Source organism: Somniosus microcephalus, chromosome 27 (genome assembly GCF_052327205.1).
Source record: "Somniosus microcephalus isolate GS21.2 chromosome 27, FLI_Smic_1.0, whole genome shotgun sequence".
Taxonomy (NCBI): Eukaryota; Metazoa; Chordata; class Chondrichthyes; order Squaliformes; family Somniosidae; genus Somniosus; species Somniosus microcephalus.
The window spans coordinates 14,704,635-14,723,061 of record NC_141013.1 but is presented as its reverse complement, the minus strand read 5'-3'; the positions used below and the strand labels follow the sequence as shown (position 1 = coordinate 14,723,061).

The 18,427-nt window shown below is 43.5% G+C and overlaps 1 long non-coding RNA gene across 2 annotated transcripts in view; it reads left to right on the top strand.

Moving 5' to 3' along the window:
- The window catches only part of LOC147100003 (uncharacterized), a 37,277-nt gene extending 24,354 nt beyond the window's left edge, over positions 1–12,923 (top strand). For both annotated transcript variants that reach the window (XR_015073815.1, XR_015073814.1), the window contains exon 5: positions 10,863–12,923. This is a non-coding gene — a long non-coding RNA (uncharacterized LOC147100003). The remainder of the gene's footprint in view (positions 1–10,862) is intronic.
- Positions 12,924–18,427: the final 5,504 nt, after the last annotated feature.

Genomic DNA, 18,427 nt, shown 5'->3' with positions numbered 1-18,427 from the left:
GGAGGAAAGTATCTGGCAGCATGTGTTTTGGAATTGAAAAAGCGAATGATGGGGGTTGAGGGGTGAGATCAAAGAAGTTGCAGCAGAGGAACATGGGACTCCTGTATGGCCTTTGACGTAAGAAAACTACTAGGCACTTGGTCTAAGCATTAAACAAAGCTTTAATCAACTGTTTTACAACATGGGTGTCTAGTTGTGTCCTTCACTAGTTCCTATTAAGAATGTCCTGCGCAAGCTGGGCCCGTGCCCGAGTATTTATACTCTCCCCGGACAGCGCCACCCGTAGGCTGCTCAGTATTATTCATGTCTTTCTTTCATGAATGACTGATTCATGTCAGCCTTATCCTCAACATCTTCTTCCTCCATATCACTATCCTCATTTTCATAGTCTATGAGGAAGAATTTCCTTCCCTCCTGCTCCTCCACCATCATCATCTTCCTCCTTATCATAATCCTCTGCCCTCCCCCATAATACCATTTATTATACCAGCAGTTAATGGTTGTTTTACAAAGATGCCATGGTGGTTGTGTAGGTATGCACCCTCTCAACTGCTGGCTGCATTGCCCCACCGATCTCGCCTCTCCCATGGCTAGAGCAGAGTATCTCCCCGGCAACTCCATGGCTCGCTCTTTGTAAGAAGTCAGCGCTCTGAGTTCCAGAATGCCCCCTCTGGCTCTCACAGGCATTGGGCGCAAATTTCTCCTGCAACAGGGTTGAATGGGATGCCTCCGAACTGATATAATTTTTCTGTTGGTACCTTGCTGTCAAATTGGAGGATGGGATTGCATGCAAGTAATTGCTGTTAGGTGAGATGGTGGCACACATTGTTTGATCCAGATTTACTATCCCACTTAACCACAGTGAACAGTGAAGGGTAACATGTGCAGGCATTAATTTTAGAGTGTGAACAGTGTGTTGGCGTTAAAAGAAGAAAAAGTGTGGCCTCTGAGTCACACTACCAGCCCTCATCAGGTGATTGAACCTTTTCCAGCACTGGTCTGCAGAACTGAGAATGAGAGAGATGACACTCAGTGCCATTGCCACCTCCCTCCACATGGAGTGCAAGACATTTTTCTGCAATTTCCTTCCATGGCCACCATTCGCTGTATCTCATCCAAGAGGGCCAGTCTCATTGAAATTGTGCTCGTCAGCCCTGCTCCCTTCATTACTGCTACCTGGCATTCAACTCGCACCGAGCCTATCACTTTTCTACTTACCTGCTGCTCCCCCAATTTTCATTCATTCTTGCCGTTTTAAAGCCCCCACACCCTCCCCCAGTGAACCAGTCCTGTTTTACATAGGATTGGTGCTACTAAACTGCCAATGGATATTTAAGTAAGGTGACCCAACCATTTATGACGGGGCCAGCACTGTCCAGTCCCCGCTCAGGGGCACAACTATAGCGTAAATGACCCGATGCAGTGTTCTATTACCCTACATGAGACATTGTTTAATACAAGATACAGGAGGTACTATTTTGAGGCTGTTCTCTGCGATGGAATCAATCAGTGCATTGTTCTGGTTTGGTGAATGTAAAGGGAGGTGGGTGATCTTCACCTCATTTCATCAGCAGTCTCTTCCAGGTCAGTGGCGACTGAAATGAAAAAGACTGCGAGCAGCAAGTGCAGTGACTCAGCTGACCGCTTCTGAAAACAAGCCTCCTCTAATGAGAATACATTTTTTTTAAACTCGCACACAAGGTCACCAAGGCTGTTGCACGCCCGATGACGCATTTGCCTGGTGACACGCTCATCCAGTGGTACAGCTTGCCCGCTGACTGAAATTATTAACTGAAAGGAGATGTCGCTTGCTCTGCATACACACTTACAAAATCGAACACACCACTGAACACATAGCAGTCTTCGTGTTCTGTTCTTTTTGAACTCCCGGGAACTTGCTTTTCAGTTTTTATTTTAAATCCAAGTTTTTTTTAAAGATCAGTCACATGGAAACTAATAAATGGCATGTTTATGGTGAAAATTTGGGGGGAAATTGTTTTTATCTTTGTTTTCTGGCTCAGGCATGATGGGCCGAATGGCCTCCTTCTGTGGCCGTAAATTTCTATGATTCTATGATCTAACAGCTTTTGCCCATTTATTCACTCAGAGCTGCAAGGGATATTCCTCACTTTAATGAGTATAAAGGACTAGTTCCCTGCTTTACACTTCCAGCTACTTTTCCAAAATTAGCAAACAGGATATGTTGGGCCTAAAAGAAAATATATTTTATTTTTATTTTGTCCATATTATACCTTCAACCCATGGCGAGTGCACCCGATCCTATTTCTTGAATAATTGAATCATGCGATGTTCTATGAGGTCTTTGATTGATCTCTCTCTCTCTCTCACATACCTGTGATGTCTGTCTCACCTGTTATGTGTGTGTCTGTCTCTCATTGTGTCTGAGGTTTATTATGTGTGTCTGTCTAGGCAGCACGGTGGCATAGTGGTTAGCACTGTTGCCTCACAGCGCCAGCGACCCGGGTTCGAATCTGGCCTCGGGTGACTGTCTGTGTGGAGTTTGCACATTCTCCCCGTGTTTGTGTGGGTTTCCTCCGGGTGCTCCGGTTTCCTCCCACAGTCCAAAGATGTGCGGGTTAGGTTGATTGGCTATGATAAATTGACCCTTAGTGTTAGGGGGATTAAATACGTGGGGTTACGGGGATAGAGTGGGATATGTGTTGGTGTAGGGGTTACGGGGATCGGGTGGGATATGTGTCGGTGCAGGCTCGATGGGCCGAAATGGCCTCTATCTGCATTGTGGGGTTTCTGTGATTTCTGTGATCTGTCTCCAATTTACATAACTATGCCAAGAATATAGGAAAAAATGTACAATTCATAGGATGTTGGTTCCTTTTAGCCTCCATTGTATCAGCAAAAGTTCATTGGGCCCAAAAGGTTAAAGGTCAAAGAGATTAGGCCTTGCTTTGGATGGTACGTTACTGGCTGATCAATCATCTGGCACTTTGTGGAAGACTAGTGATTTTGTTGTTGTAAAATGAGACTTGACAACAAATCACAGTCTACCTCACAGCTCCAGATACATACATCTGACTGAACAAACCGGAGCTCGGCTGTGCTCCAAATCCTTGCTTCTTTTCCTGAAATCCAGAAGACTCATGATTGTAGTTACTCGGTGGAGCAAAGTGCAGCAGAAGAAAGTCAAAGAGTTCCCTTCAGATTTCACCTGAAATTGCTAGCAGCAATTCCAATCTCATTCCAAGTGCGTTGTCAGCTTGGCTCAATTGGTAGCACTCTTCTCTCTGGGTCAAAGGTTGTGGATTTGAGCATATAATCTCAGATGACACTCCAGTGCAGTAGTGGCGAAGAACAGCATCATCACTCCAGTGCAGTCCCGAGAGTGCGGCATTCTTCAGCTGACAGGTTAAACCGAGGTCAGCTGCATGTTAAAAGCCATAATGAGAAGATGGTCCACTTGGTTTTCCGGGAAGGTGAGATCTAAAGGACCAAAAGACCTTCTTCATCATATTCAAAGAAAGAGACCGGTGTCATGGTGGCTCCTCGACTGGAGCTATTTACTCTAAATTCCATTTCCCAGCCCTTTCCCTGTAGCCTTTCATATTCTTTTTTTAATTTCCTATTCCCTTTTAAATGACATTAGTCTTTTGCCTCCATAGCCACTTGCGATAAAAACATTCCTTGTTCTAGTAACCCTACATTTGAAAACATTTTTTCTAACTTCCCCTTTCATTCTTCCCGTGATAATCCTGAGTTTATGACCCCTTATTTGCCAACCATTGGAAATAATCTTTCATTATTTACCCGCTCAAAACCTTTTGTAATTTTGAAAATCTCTATTAAATGCCTATTTAATCTTCTCTGTTCCAGTGGACCAAAACATTTTTTGAGCCTTTCTTCATAAATATAAGCTTTCATCCTTGGTCTCATCCTTGTGAATCTTCACTGTCCCCTTTTCATGGCTCTAATATCCTCCCACTAATGAGGTGCCTAAAAGTGCACACAATACTCCAACAACAACCTAATCAATGTCTTGTACAAATTCGACATCGTTTCCTTGATTTCATATTCAATGCCCCTATATATAAAACCCTGAATCCCATTTCCCTTTTCGCCCTCAAACCCGTAAAGATCTGTGTATTTGCATTCCTAGATTGCTCTGCTCCTTTGTTAAGATTCTTACCATTTGAGGTATGCTTCCTTTCACCGTTCTTTTTCCCAAAATGTACGATGTCATCTTTCTCTGCGTCTGCCACTTATCTGCCCATTCTGCTAAACTGTCCATCCTGCAGTCTTCAGCATGCTTCCTCACAATTTGCTATGCCACTGAAATTTGCTACCATCCGCAAACATTAATATAATTTGTCTTGCACCTATGACCAAATCATTTATGTGAATAAATTTGTCCCAGCTCAAATTTCTAGGACACATCTGCATTCCACCAACTGAAAAATGTCTCTTTTCCCTTGCTTGCGGTTTTCTGTCAAGCAAACAAAATGGGTATTGACTAATTTGAAGTCTACACGTCAACTATTAGGTGAGTAAAATAAGGTGTCAGCGAGGTTCTTGAAGGAGTGTGGATGACCGGATGGCAAAGAAAGAGAAGGATGAACGGAGAGCAAAGAAACAGAGTGTGGGTGAATGGAGGGCAAAGAGACAGAAGAGACAGCAGAACTTACAAAAAAAACATTTTGTTCCTGTATTTAGTTCCTAAATCGCCACAGAAAAATTAGCAAGTGCCTTTTGTGAGATGCCTTTGTCTTGTTTCATTGTCAAAAGCTTGACATTTTTTTCAGACACTGCTTTTTGATTTTAAAATTGGTGTTCTCCTTGTGTTTGAAAATTGGATCATTTTGGAAAAATTGATTTTTTTTTTACTTTAGAAAAGTCATTCCATTCAAAAAAAGTTACTTTAAAAATATAATTGGCCCATTTTAAGGTTGATGTCATTTTCCACTCAGAAATGTTTCAAGTCCTCGTTTTTCTCATTAACCACAGAATCCGTCATGTATTCTACTCAATCGTGACATTGTGTCACCGTGTACACAGATACCACCTCTCCAGACACTTAATTATCACTTTTACTCAACCATGTAAAATACTAGATCTAATCATAGAATGATACAACACAGAAGGAGGCCATTCGGCCCATTGTGCCTGTGCCGGCTCTTTGAAAGAGCTCTCCAATTAGTCCCGCTCCCTGCTTTTTCGCCATAGCCCTGTAAATTTTTCCTTTTCAAGTATTTATCCAATGCTTGAATGCAACATGTGGAGTGGAAATGAGTCATGGAGAGTGAACAAGCCAAGTTCAATTTCTGGTCCACACTGAGGGCGTTAGAGGTAGCAGTCACAGCAGACTCAACGCTGGGACATTTTTCCAGGGTGGCAGGCCCCTGACAGTACCATAGTCATGTTGCGTGTTGGCATGCAATTCATTATGGGGGCATCACAGACAAGACTGACCCTATCCTCACCCAGTGTCCACATATGTGCACTTTCCAACAAGGATCACTGAATAGTGATCAATCAGGAGGAGGCATCTTGGCCGATTTGTTTTTTTTCCATGGGTAATGATGCCAATGTATGGCCCTTACTAGCACCTTTGGTGAGATCAGCTAACTCAACACAGACCAGGGATTGAATCAGGTACTTTCTGAGTTAGAAGGTCTTAGGTTCAAGCCCCACTCATGAGCACATAATCTAAACCCACATTTACAGTAAGGCACTGAAACAGTGCTGCAATGTCGGAACTGCCGTCTTTTGGATGAGATGATAAACTGAGGCCTGCCTGTTCAAGTGGACGTAAAAGATCCCAATGCACCAACTGAAGAAGAGTGGGGAGTTCTCCTGGTGTCCTGGCTAATATTATTCCCTCAACCAACACAACCAAAAACAAACTAGCTGGTCAATCATCTCATTTGCATTTTATCGGACCTTGCTACATTTGCCTACATAACAACAGTGACTGCTTTAATGCATTAATTGTAAAGTGGTTTGGGACACCTCTAGGATGTTTTCAAATCCCTCCATGGCCTCACCCCTCCCTATCTCTGTAACATCCACCAGCCCTGCAACCCTCTGAGATCTCTGCACTCCTCCAATTCTGGCTGATGCGCTATCAATTCTAATAAAAGGCTGAGCAGAGTTCAGAACGACAGGCTTTTATTAACTACTGAATTGCACGTCAGACAGATCAGGACTATGCCTCTAGTGGACGACCGAATGCCAGGAGCTGCCATGCGGCCGCTCTTATACTCGGTAGCCCAGGGGCGGAGTCAGCTGAGGCATAGTCAGGCACAACAGTGAAACAAGAGTGAACGACAACAACAACAACAACAACAGTGAACACAGTGAACTACAGTGGTTTACCACACTGGCCTCTTGCTCATACCCGATTTTCATCGCTCCACCATTGGGGTCCGTGCCTTCAGCTGCCTGGGCCCTAAGCTCTGGAACTCCCTCCCTAAACCTCTCCGCCTCTCCTCCTTTCCTTAAAACCTGTCCTAATATCTCTTTATGTGGCTCGGTGTCAAATTTTGTTTGCTCCTGTGAAGCACCTTGGGACATTTTACTATGTTAAAGGTGCTATATAAATACACGTTGCTGTTGTATATAAATGCAAGTTCTTTGCTTCACAGTCTTCCTGAATAAAGTTCCCCATCGGCTGGTATATGTACCAACTGAACCATCTGGGAACTTCATCCATGATTCCGTACAAACACAACAAGGAAGATATTTCGAGAAATCTCTTTTCTGAAGAGAAGTGTGGCATTTGATATATTCACTAGGCTGTCTTAAAATTACCCCAAAATAATAATATTATTAAAAAGTTTACAGCAACAGAGTTGGAGAGCAGATCCCAGGTTCATGGTTATCGGGTAATCAACGTTGGATCTTCTCACCAAAACTGATTAAAACGTCTCTCAGATTAAGAGTTTTGAGATTGTATAAACATAATCCATCAGCCCCTAAGAGGCTAACCCCCCCCCCCCCCCCCCGCAGTAACTTCATGTCACACACACAGCTACAATATCACTCTTTCTCCCACTCTCTCCTTAATAAAACCTGGCCAATCTGCACCATCAAGCTATTCAAACAAAAGAATCATATTAACTATTCAAACACTGTAATTAAAAATGATGTAATAGATTTATTCTGCATCATGAGATGGAAGATGTAATCGACACTCAGCATGGATTAACATTAACAATCTATGAATTATTTTCTTTTTTTTCTGTCTCCCTCTCTTTCTCCCTCTGTATCTTTCTCTTCCTGTTTTCTTTATTTGTCTCTCTCTCTCGTTGATCTATCTGTCTGTTTTCCTCTCTCGTTTTTTCCTCTCTGTTCTCTCCCCTGATCGCTGTTTAATCTGTCCTCTAACTTGCCCCCTTTGTCTCTGTTTTGTTCAGCATGGTTTTAGACCAATCAATCTTAACAGCAAACCTTATATTCTTCACAGATTGGGCTTTGTAGAAGATCTTGCAGAAATGTGTGCAATTCATTGCAAAATAAAAGACGGGAGCCTACAAGCTTACCAGATATGAAGCAGGGGCATGTTTCTACAGATTGCTCAGTGCAGTGTGTTTCTCTTTGTGCTATCCTGCAGAATTGGGCTTTGGTTTGAAGTCGCAGATGCCTTAGATCTGTCTGAATTATTAACCAGTAATCGTCCTGCATCCGTGCACAATGGGGAATCAGACATGAAGTTAGCACAGGATCCAAGCAGTGTATCCAGCACTCCAAGATCATTGTAGCACGGTTAGATGCAGAGTAAAGCGCCCTCTACTTTACCCCAATCATATGATTCGGTCCCAAACTCAGTTTGGGAGTAAACAGTCTCAGTGCCTGTCAAATATTTTGTATCTATCCTCTCAGTGTATGTACACTGAAGTTAACATCTCATTTATCTATCTAATATAAAAGTTTTAAGATCTGGCCATCGCAATTCAGGTGTCACACTGTCACATATGCAAATTTCTCAGGCACACTTAAAAAAAGTAGGCGAGTCTAATTGACCCATGAAGATACGGTAATTACACCTTGTGGCAGTAAAGGGACACACCAAGTTAAATGCAGCTGAATGTTAGCAGCACAATAACACATTGTGTGTTATATGATATAATGCCTCTTCAAAGCAGCATATCCTCTGACTTATGGTAAATGATGCCACAAGTTTTGCTAGTATATAAAATATGTTTCCCTTCATTATTTTTGCACTAATACCTCAGCCTCTATCCAGCACTATTCGTCTCACTCTTTCTCTCTGTCTATGCTTATACTGCCTCCTTACTCCCCTGCCTCTTAGTTTGTCTATCTATCTGACTCGAGGGAACACAGTCGTCTCCATACCTTCACACAAAAAATAGTCAAGAAAGAAAATCTCCTGCCCTTCTATGATTAACCTCTGCAGTTCAGCAAAACTCAGCGTTGGTTTTGGTGAAACGTAGGAACAGGAGAAGGCCATGTAGCCCCTTGAGCCTGTTCCGCCATTCAATGAGATCATGGCTGATCTGCGACCTAACGCGACTTCTCCTTCTTTAAAATTTGGTCTCTAATTGGATTTAATAAATTATTTCCACGTAGCCGGGGTTACTTTATCACAAGTGGCTATTGTAAAATAATTTAAAAGGGGATTGAATAAGTATTTGATTAAGAAGACTATGAAAGGATATGGGGATAGGGCAGGGAAATTGGATAAGATTAGACAGATGCCGCTGAAGAGCTGGTACTGGTCCCAGTGTGGTGTGGTAAATGGCCACCTTCTTTGCTATAATTTCTATGATTCTATAAGCTGCTGCTGACCTATAATACTGGATGGTGATTTATGGGGAACCCACGGCCTCACAGGCCAACCCTTAAGCATGGTCTGATCCCCTTATTAAATTCCGATAGTGCTGGACATAGTTCAAAACAAGTCATTTATTGAGAGAAAGAAAGAAAGACTTGCATTTATATAGCGCTTTTCACGACCACCGGACATCTTAAAAGCGCTTTACAGCCAACGAAGTACTTTTTGAAGTGGAGTCACTGTTGTAATGTAGGAAACGCGGCAGCCAATTTGCGCACAGTAAGGTCCCACAAATAGCAATGTGATAATGACCAGATAATCTGTTTTAGTGATGTTGGTTGAGGGATAACTATTGGCCAGGACACCGAGGATAACTCCCCTGCTCTTCTTCAAATAGTGCCGCGGGATCTTTTACGTCCACCTGAGAGAGCAGACGCGGCCTCGGTTTAACGTCTCATCCGAAAGAGGGCACCTTCAACAGTGCAGCTGTCCCTCAGCCCTGCACTGGAGTGTCAGCCTAGTTGTATGTGCTCAAGCCCCTGGAGTGGGACTTGAACCCATGACCATCTGACTCAGAGGCACATGAACAGCTGGGAGTGAGATATAAACCACACCAGAATCACATTGAACAAAACATGTAGCAAATGGCTTTCACACTGCAGAATTCTTTGCATTGTGGTGCTTTCTGGAGCTACGAATTTGTTTCATTTTCAACTGCCCAAAAGAACCTCATGTGCAAGATTGGGGGTGGTGGGGGTCACCGTTCAGGGGCCACAACTGTGGATTTAATGCAACTGTGTGATTTGTTGTATGTACGGCTTTCGGCTCCTGGCTAGGAGTCTTCCATGATATTATGCAGAAGGTCAGCACAGAGCGGCAATGCATTTAGATTACAGCACAGAAACAAAATACTGCAGATGCTGGAAATCTGAATTGTCTTTTAAACTCTCCTGCCTTCCATCCTATCACAGACATTCCCTTTTGTTCTTTCCTCTCCCCCCCCCCTTTCCCTGCCCCTACACTGGCTTAAAAACCTGTTCCATCTCCAGCTTTTTCCAGTTCTGACGAAGGGTCATCGACCTGAAACATTAACTCTGTTTCTCTCTCCACAGATGCTGCCTGACCTGCTGAGTATTTCCAGCATGTTCTGTTTTTATTTCAGATTTCCAGTATCCGCAGCATTTTGCTTTTGTATGGTAGATTACAGCACTGCTGCAGAGGCAGGGTGTAAGACAAATGCAGCCTGGTCCTGTTTCAGCAGGTACCGCCAAATCCGCATACATCAAATAAACCAGAAGGTCTCCATAGTTCTTAAAGAGTAACAGGTGGCACCAAACAAGTACTTGGCAGCTGTCTTTCATTCTGCCAGCACAACTCACACTTCATCTAGAGCCATCCTTTGTTTCTTAACTTGTCCCATTACCATCTCCTTTTGCCTTGAATATCTCTTAATGTCTCTTAACCTCTCCTGCCTTCTATCCTATCACAGACCTTCCCTTTTGTTCTTTCATCCCCTCCCCCATTTCCCAGCCCCTAAACTTGCTTAAAAATCTGTTCCATTTCCTGCTTTTTTCCAGTTCTGACGAAAGGTCATCGACCTGAAACGTTAACTCTGTTTCTCTCCTCACAGATGCTGCCTGACCTGCTGAGTGTCTCCAGCATTTTCTGTTTTTATTTCAGATTTCCAGCATCTGCAGTATTTTCTTTTTGTACTTTTGTAACCTGCAGGTTCTGTAAAGGTAGAAATAATTCACTGGACAAATATGCAAGCTTTTGATTATATTCCATTCCCGTGAAAGGCTTTAGGCTAGTTTATCGTTATTGGGCCCTGTCTGCGTTTTGAGCGGAGATCACAAAGGCAGAAATCTGGTCGAGTGCTACTGTTTTGCCTCATGTTTAGAATATTCAATCTTCTGGTTAATAAAACATGAATCCGCAAATCCTTTGTGTGCTGCCCCTGGCCAGGAGCAACAGATTTCCTGTGAATCACACATCCTGCTTGTCAATCATTCCTGCCCTGTCGCTTCTTACACAGAACACCTGAGAGGCCACTTTATCTCTATTAATAATATTCTCTTTTGCGGTTGCTCCTCAGGGCTCAAAGCTGTGAGGTGAGACATGCTGAATAAACAATCTGCAGTGGAGGAATTTTCATCCTCTGGGCCGCTCTGAGGATGAGATGTCTGAAGACTTGCGAGGTGTTGAATCCAGATCGGCATGTCTTTAACTAGAACTCGGTTTTCAGGGTTATCGCTGGGCTTTGTGTTGGTTCACGTCTTGGCAGCTGGTTCACTTGAGAAAAGTTGACTTTCAACCAGGAAGGCCCGCTACATTGCAGCTCTCCCCACTGGACCAGCTGTTAGTTGGAAGACTGATTACTGTAGAACTTAGCCTTTTGGAAAAGGGAAGATCTTGGGTTTGATCCGCCCCACCCCCACCCCAAATCTTGCCGAGTTCTCTCATCTCAGGCAGGCCAGAAGGAGGGTTGTTACAATCTGCCTCAGTGCCCCTGGGTTAGGGTTTCACTGCTGATTGTTATCCAGCGATCTCTGCTGCAACGTCACCAAGTGTCCACATTTGGGGAGGACAGGATTGGGCTTCGTTGTGATGCCCTCAGTGTTAAAATAGTCCGCCAGCACTCGCTAGCTAGACAAATGCCAGAAAATTGGCTTCTTAGGCAAGGTGACTGTGCCTGTGGAACTGTACCCCAGCTAATAGTAATATTAGCACTCCTAATGTTTAAAAAAGTTGTATAACCAATCAGTAACTGTAGAAAAAGCAAATAATTTTAACCAGTATCATTTAGATTTCAGAAGCTGAATTTATTATCTCAAATGTTTCTTCATTAAAATGTGTATTTTACACACCAGCTCAATGTAGTATTACTGCTGATATGTTATAACGACACATCATGTGATGAAAATCTCATCTCTGCCAGCTGTAAGGATCTGATGTAAACGGAGTTTGGGGCAGTCTCAAGCCAATTCTCAGTAGGAGTGTGGGCTCAGAGCAAACAGCTGCCCCTCATTTGGCATTAACTGGGCAATCTCAACGATGCGGGAAATGGAGGGTACAGAGGAGATTTACCAGGATGTTGCCTGGACTGGGGAATTTTAGCTATGAGGAAAGATTGGATAGGCTGGGGTTGTTTTCTTTGGAACAGAGGAGGATGAGGGGAGACCTTATTGAGGTGTATAAAAATTATGAGGGGCCTAGATAGAGTGGGCAGGATGGATCTATTTCCCTTAGCAGAGGGGTCAACAACCAAGGGGCATTGGTTTAACAATTGGTAGGAGGTTTAGAGGGGATTTGAAGGGAAATTTCTTCACCCAGAGGGTGGTGGGGGTCTGGAACTCACTGCCTGAAAGGGTGGTAGAGGCAGAAACCCTCATCACTTGAAGTGCCTTAACCTACAGGGCTACGGACCAAGAGCTGGAAAGTGGGGTTAGGCTGGATATCTCTTTGTCGGCCAGCGCGGACATGATGGGCCAAATGGCCTCCTTCCGTGCTGTAACTTTCTATGATTATAGGAATTGGAAAGAGGCCACACTAGTGAGGTAAAAGGTTTTTTTTGTTCTTGAAGCACATTGTTGGGATAGAGTAGAGGGAGCTTTACTCTGCATCTAACACATGCTATACTTGACCTGGGAGTACTGGAAGGAAAGTGCAGAAGGAGTTTTACCTATGCTGTAACTGAACTAACAGTGCTTGATGCTGACACTGGATGCCTGAAATGGAAGTGTTCCATTCTCCTGCACTAATGTCCTTCACTTGTTAAATATTAAAGGCACAAACACACATTATTGCACTGATAATGGAGTCAGCAAACAAGGAACCCAGTCATTCACTTTATTTTCAGGAACATGCAGGTGCAGATGGCTATCTCTTCATTAATCGAGTAGTGTGCCTTGCGGAAGCAGAGATCATTACTTAATGGCAAGCAACAGACAAGGCGAACAGCAAAGTAATTCGATTAGCCAATGGGATGGAACACCTCTCATAATGCTCCCAAGTCACTCCATGGACAAGTAGTAGGAGATCACTCACACACCGTAGCAGCACTGATTTTTTTGTGATTGTTTAGAATAAGTGCTTGACTTTCTGTTCTTCACCTTAACAGATTTCTGACATTAAAGGTATATGCAAAGGAACTCAAGCTGTGTAACTATGATTCATTCATTTATATTTTTATGAATTTTGTGCTCCTTGAGGTGAGGTGAAGGATGGAGCAGTTTCCACTTTGCTCTCAGAAGCCCCAGGAAGCACTCCTCAATGTCAGATATGCTACAGATTTCTCACATTGTACCTCAACCTCCCTTTTCAGTAGAAATCGCTTCTTCGCATGTACCTTGTGTAAAAACGATTAGAGGGACCTCTTAACCATCTAAGAATCCAGCCCCTGGTTAACATTACGGTCAGATGGTTCCTATTTAACTTTTGGAAGAAAACATTTTCTCCACCGTGTGTACTTTCTCTCGGAGTTTCATCTCGCGTTTCATTGAAAGAACGGGAGTGTTAGAGAAAGCAAGAACCAAATGGCAGTGTTAAAGTGCATCAGTTTACCGAGCTCCGCTGGAATAACAGTAGAGGGCGCTACAATTGGTGTCACTATCCCTGGGTTAGGGAGGAGAAAATCAGCCAGAGTTCCTGCTCTTGATCACTGGACATCAGGGGAGGTCCGGATTGGGTTCAGTGGAATAATCTGTTGAAGCTCACTATCTAGATTGACATTAAGATTGACCATTTGAGCGACCTCTGCTCTTTAAACCAACACCTTCAGGAAAGAAAAGACGCAGAGAAACTTGGATAGACCAAAAAAAGTATTGTCCTTGGGCAGATTTTTCAAGGTGCCATTAATGTCCTGTTAATGACTGAAGACGCAGGTTCTTCTCCCAAAGGAAGGTGCAGGAACAGTCACCCAGGCCTGCCCATACGTACACCCTCTTTAGTTATGGAGTGGCACTGACAGAGAGCCCAGTCAGGAATTTCTAAAAACATAAGCTGAGACAGTCCCGGTAAAAGCCTGGTCGAGGTATGAAAGGACGAGTATGTTAGAGCATGACACAGGGAGGCCCAAGGAAAGAAGAGTGCAGAATTATCGGATCTCAGCCAAGGCAGGGACAGAGGGCAGAACACATGTACAAACCTGATGTAAGAGCTTGGCTATGATGTCCCTCCCTGGTCAAACAGACTATTGACAATCACTATCTAGACTTTCACATGGATGAGGTCCCAGATAGCAGCTATTCCTTGTGGAGTCTGTACCCCAACATGACCCAATGCTTTCAGTAGATGAGAGAAAATTAAAGAAAGACAATTCTAAGCTCAAAACCCCAGACATTTTTAGAACTGTTATTATGTCATTCTTAAACTGTGCGCTGTCAGAAGACTGGGGCAACAGGGAAGTATTAATGGGTTAATGAAAGCAACATACCTATTCCATTAGTGATATTTGCACAGATACAGAAAGTGTTTCCAAGGTGACAGCTGCATAGCAGCATCCATTATATACTTCCAGGATCCATTTTGAGGACAGATTGTGCAACACAGTAAAGGTTGGATTCCAGATAATCATCGGTACAGCAGAAAAGCAGATGAACATTGCGACTATCAACCTAACAGCAGCCTCCTAGTGGAGCCTGTTCAGCTCATAGCATAACCATTACAGTTTGATTCGGTACATAAATATTTTTATTGGTACATGAAATCATCTTGTAAAATATGTAGAAAGTAACAATAACCAGGAATTAGTTATAGGCTAGATTCTAATTGAGGGCTTTGGTTGGTTTATATATAGAAATAACTGACACTCTGTTGCAGGCTGCAGCCTAATCCAGGGCTTCAGAGAATTTATCAATGGAATAACTGACAGCTAGGAGTGAGTTACGGGCTGACATCTAGTCCAGGGGTTTGGTTGGTTTGTCTATAGAAGAAATGGTTGAAGTGATGGGGTTTTTAGAGACTGATGAAGGCAGGGAATGAAGGAACGAGGTGGAAGAAGGCAGATGTTGGCAAATGACTGGATATGAGATAGAACCCCCAGCTCAGGTTTGAACAGAATGCCTAGGTTGTGCAACATGGGGGTCGACAGGGAGATTGGTGGAAGCATGTGGCTGAGAGGTGAACAGGATAGCTTTAACTTTGTCAATGCTGTGCTGTAGGAAGTTACAACTCAAACTCTAGGACCTGATGGTGGACAGGCAGTCAGAGAGTACAACGACTCAAAGCCAGTGGTGTTGGTGGAGAGAAAATTTAGTGTCATCTTTGTACAACGGGAATCTGACCCTGTAAATTGAAGATGGCAAATGGAAGGAAATCCAGGGATGGATCCCTGGTGCATATCAGATTACCATGTGAGAACAGGAGGAGCTGTAGTGACTTTATTGGAACAGATAGGACTAGAACCAAGAGAAAGTGATGCCATAGAGATGGATCATGGTGGAGATATTGTGCAGTAAAATGAAGTGGTCAACAGTGACAAAGGCAGCAGAAGAGATGAGGTAAATCAGCAAGTAATGAATGAGGAAAAGTGGGTAGATAGTTGAGGGTAAGGAAAAGAGAGAGTAGAAAAGGGTTTGGCAACCACCCCAGGACATTTGGAACATCCTTATAGGACTCGGTAGTATCTATGAGAGATGGTGGTATTATCCCAGGAGATGACGGGATCTACAACTATCTGTGGGGAAGGTTCTGTTCCTCTTCTGACAATGAGAATGGCCCTCACATTGGCTCGCTGTGGCCAGAGAGCTGAGGGACTCCAGCGTTCACCATAAAGACTGCACTGATGGGTCAAGAAGCCTTGGCAACTTGCTGACTGATGGAAAACGTTTTAACCCCCAAAAAACTATTCACTGTATGTTTCGAGGCTCTGCCACAGAGTTTAGAGCTGTCCCTTAATCTCAAGGTTTAAAAACAAATCTGCAAAGATTCCTCTGTTACTTTCTGACACAGTTGGTACATCTCAAACCAGTGTTCCAAAACGTTCCAGGTACTGCCTCCTTGACCACAATACCTCGTCAAGAATTCTAGGTCACCACACTCACCAGGATGTCAATTTTAACTTCTGGAAGATTCTGTGCTTCTAAGTGGATTACAGCTCATACCTGGAAGAATGTTTCCTGTAACCTTCACAATATCCCAGTCATTGTCTCTGCTTCATGCTCCCCAGTCACATGCAATTAAATTTGGTATCATTCAGTATTATGACAGATTACTATTTCTTGGACCAGCTCCATAAGCAATTATGCACAGATTTCTTTTTTAAAAAAAGAGCCCAGACCTGTCAGGGTTTGGACTGGGTAAAATATGGTAAACCACCCTCAGGCTAATACCCCTCAGCCCACTGCTAAACTGTCTCTCCCTAAGGCTAGCATCCTTCCCCCAGTGCTAGCATCACTCTCCCCAGGGCTAAGAACCCTCCACAACTACAAAATGTCTCCAAAAGATCCTCATGCGATTGTCCTGGCTCTTGTGTTATAGATGGCAGAATACAGAATTGCTTAACATTCACCCTCACAGGAAGATACCCAATTGAGGCTGTGTACCTCTGATAAGCTTTATGATGACAGTCAGCGTGACTCAGTTGATAGCAATCTTACCTCTGGGTGTCGAGGTTGTAGGTTTGATCCAATTCCAGGACTTCAGCGCATAATCTGGGCTTAAACTCCACTGCAACATAGAGGCTGAACTGTCGGAGATATTGTACATGGGATGAGGCATTAAACCAAAGCCTGTTCCAATGGTTCAGGTAAATGTTCAGGATCCCATGGCATTATTTAATGAATAGTAGAGAGTTTTCAATGAACAGCACTAAGAGCAGCTTAACTGGTCAGTGCTTTTTGTGGGATCTTGCTGTGTGCAAAATGGCTGCTACATTTAAGAACATAAGAAATAGGAGCAGGAGTAGGCCATACGGTCGCTCGAGCCTCAATAAGGTCTTAGCTGAACTTCTACATCAACACCACTTTCCCTCCCTATCCCAAATTCCTTGATTCACTTAGTGCCCAAAAATCTATCGATCTCAGTCTTGAAGATGCTCATTGACTTGAGCATCCACAGCCCTCTAGGGTAGAGAATTCCAAAGATTCACAACCCTCTAAATGAAGAAATTTCTGCTCATCTCAGTCCTAAATGGCCGACCCCTTATCCTGAGACTATGACCCCTGGTTCTAGACTCTCCAGCCAGGGTAAACAGCCTCTCAGCATCTACCCTGTCAAGCCCTCTTAAGAATTTTATACGTTTCAATGAGATCACCACATTTAGCAGCTGGAAAGTAATTCCAGGTGAAGCACTTTGAAATGTTTCTGAGATGTGATAAAGTGCTACATACTGATGTGTGTGAGACAGTGCTATTAAATAGCAAAGAGCATCAAGTTTTTAAAATAATCTAACGGTGAGTAGTGGGCTGCATTTGTTGAAAATCATCCTTGTTTGTGTACATGGAATTTTCTTCTTAAACCTAATAAAGACTAAAATGAAAGGTGGACCAGTTGTGCTTCCTAGTGAATACCACGGGTTTGATGGGATGAAACAGCTTTTAATAAAAATACAATACATGACCATAATTTGTCTGCTAATCCATGACACAGGTTCTCAATGATAATCTCAGTCCCACTCGAGAAAGGGACAACATTCTTTAATCAGCCGTGGCTCAGTGGGTAGCACTCTCACATCTGAATCAGAAGGTTGTGGGTTCAAGTCCCACCCCAGAGACTTGAGCACAAACATCTAGGCTGACACTGCAGTGCAGTGCAGTGCTGAGGGAGCTCTTTCGGAGGATGAGACGTTAAACCGAGGCCCCATCTGCCCTCTCAGGCGGACGTAAAAGATCTCATGGCACTATTTCGAAGAAGAGCAGGGGAGTTCTCCCCGGTGTCCTGGCCAATATTTATCCCTCAGTCAACATCACTAAAAACAGATTATTTGGTCATTATCACATTGCTGTTTGTGGGAACTTGCTGTGTGCAAATTGGCTGCCACATTTCCTACATTACAACAGTGACTGCACTTCAAAACTACTTCATTGGCTGTAAAGCGCTTTGGGACATCCTGAGATCATGAAACGCGCTATAGAAATGCAAGACTTTCTTTTTCAAAGCTTCTCATTTTCAATAAATTGAACTCTGTTGCATGTCAGCTACTGTCCAGTGATTCATACTTTCAAATCATGAGTTATGAAGCAATTTCATTCCTTTTTTGTGTCTGTACATATTACATTTCTTGCACTGTTACCCATGGGCTCTACTCTTGCCTCCTCTAGTGCCCTCCTGCTGCTCTTCATATCTGTGGCATGATTACTGAGCTGACTGCCCCATTGTTATATATTTTTTTTAAATGCTTTCCTTTTCAAATCAAATCCTGTTCTCACCTGCAAACTTCCCAGCAGGAGTTACTGGGTTGTGATCAGAAGCAGGAAGCCTGGTTAATTTTATTTCTCTCCTCCAGGATTCTGAGACCAATTATAGCACCATCAGCTGCCCTAGGTATGATTGGCTGAGCACAGATCTCTCTGGGCTGTCTAGCTCAGTGCCACAGACACTGGCAATGAAGTTACAAACTGAGTCACCACAAAGCCCCTCTCTCTCTCTGGCCCTAGGACTCTTTCACCGACCCCCCTCACTCCCTCCCCTAGGACCCTGCCCCTTCCTCTCTCTCTCTCG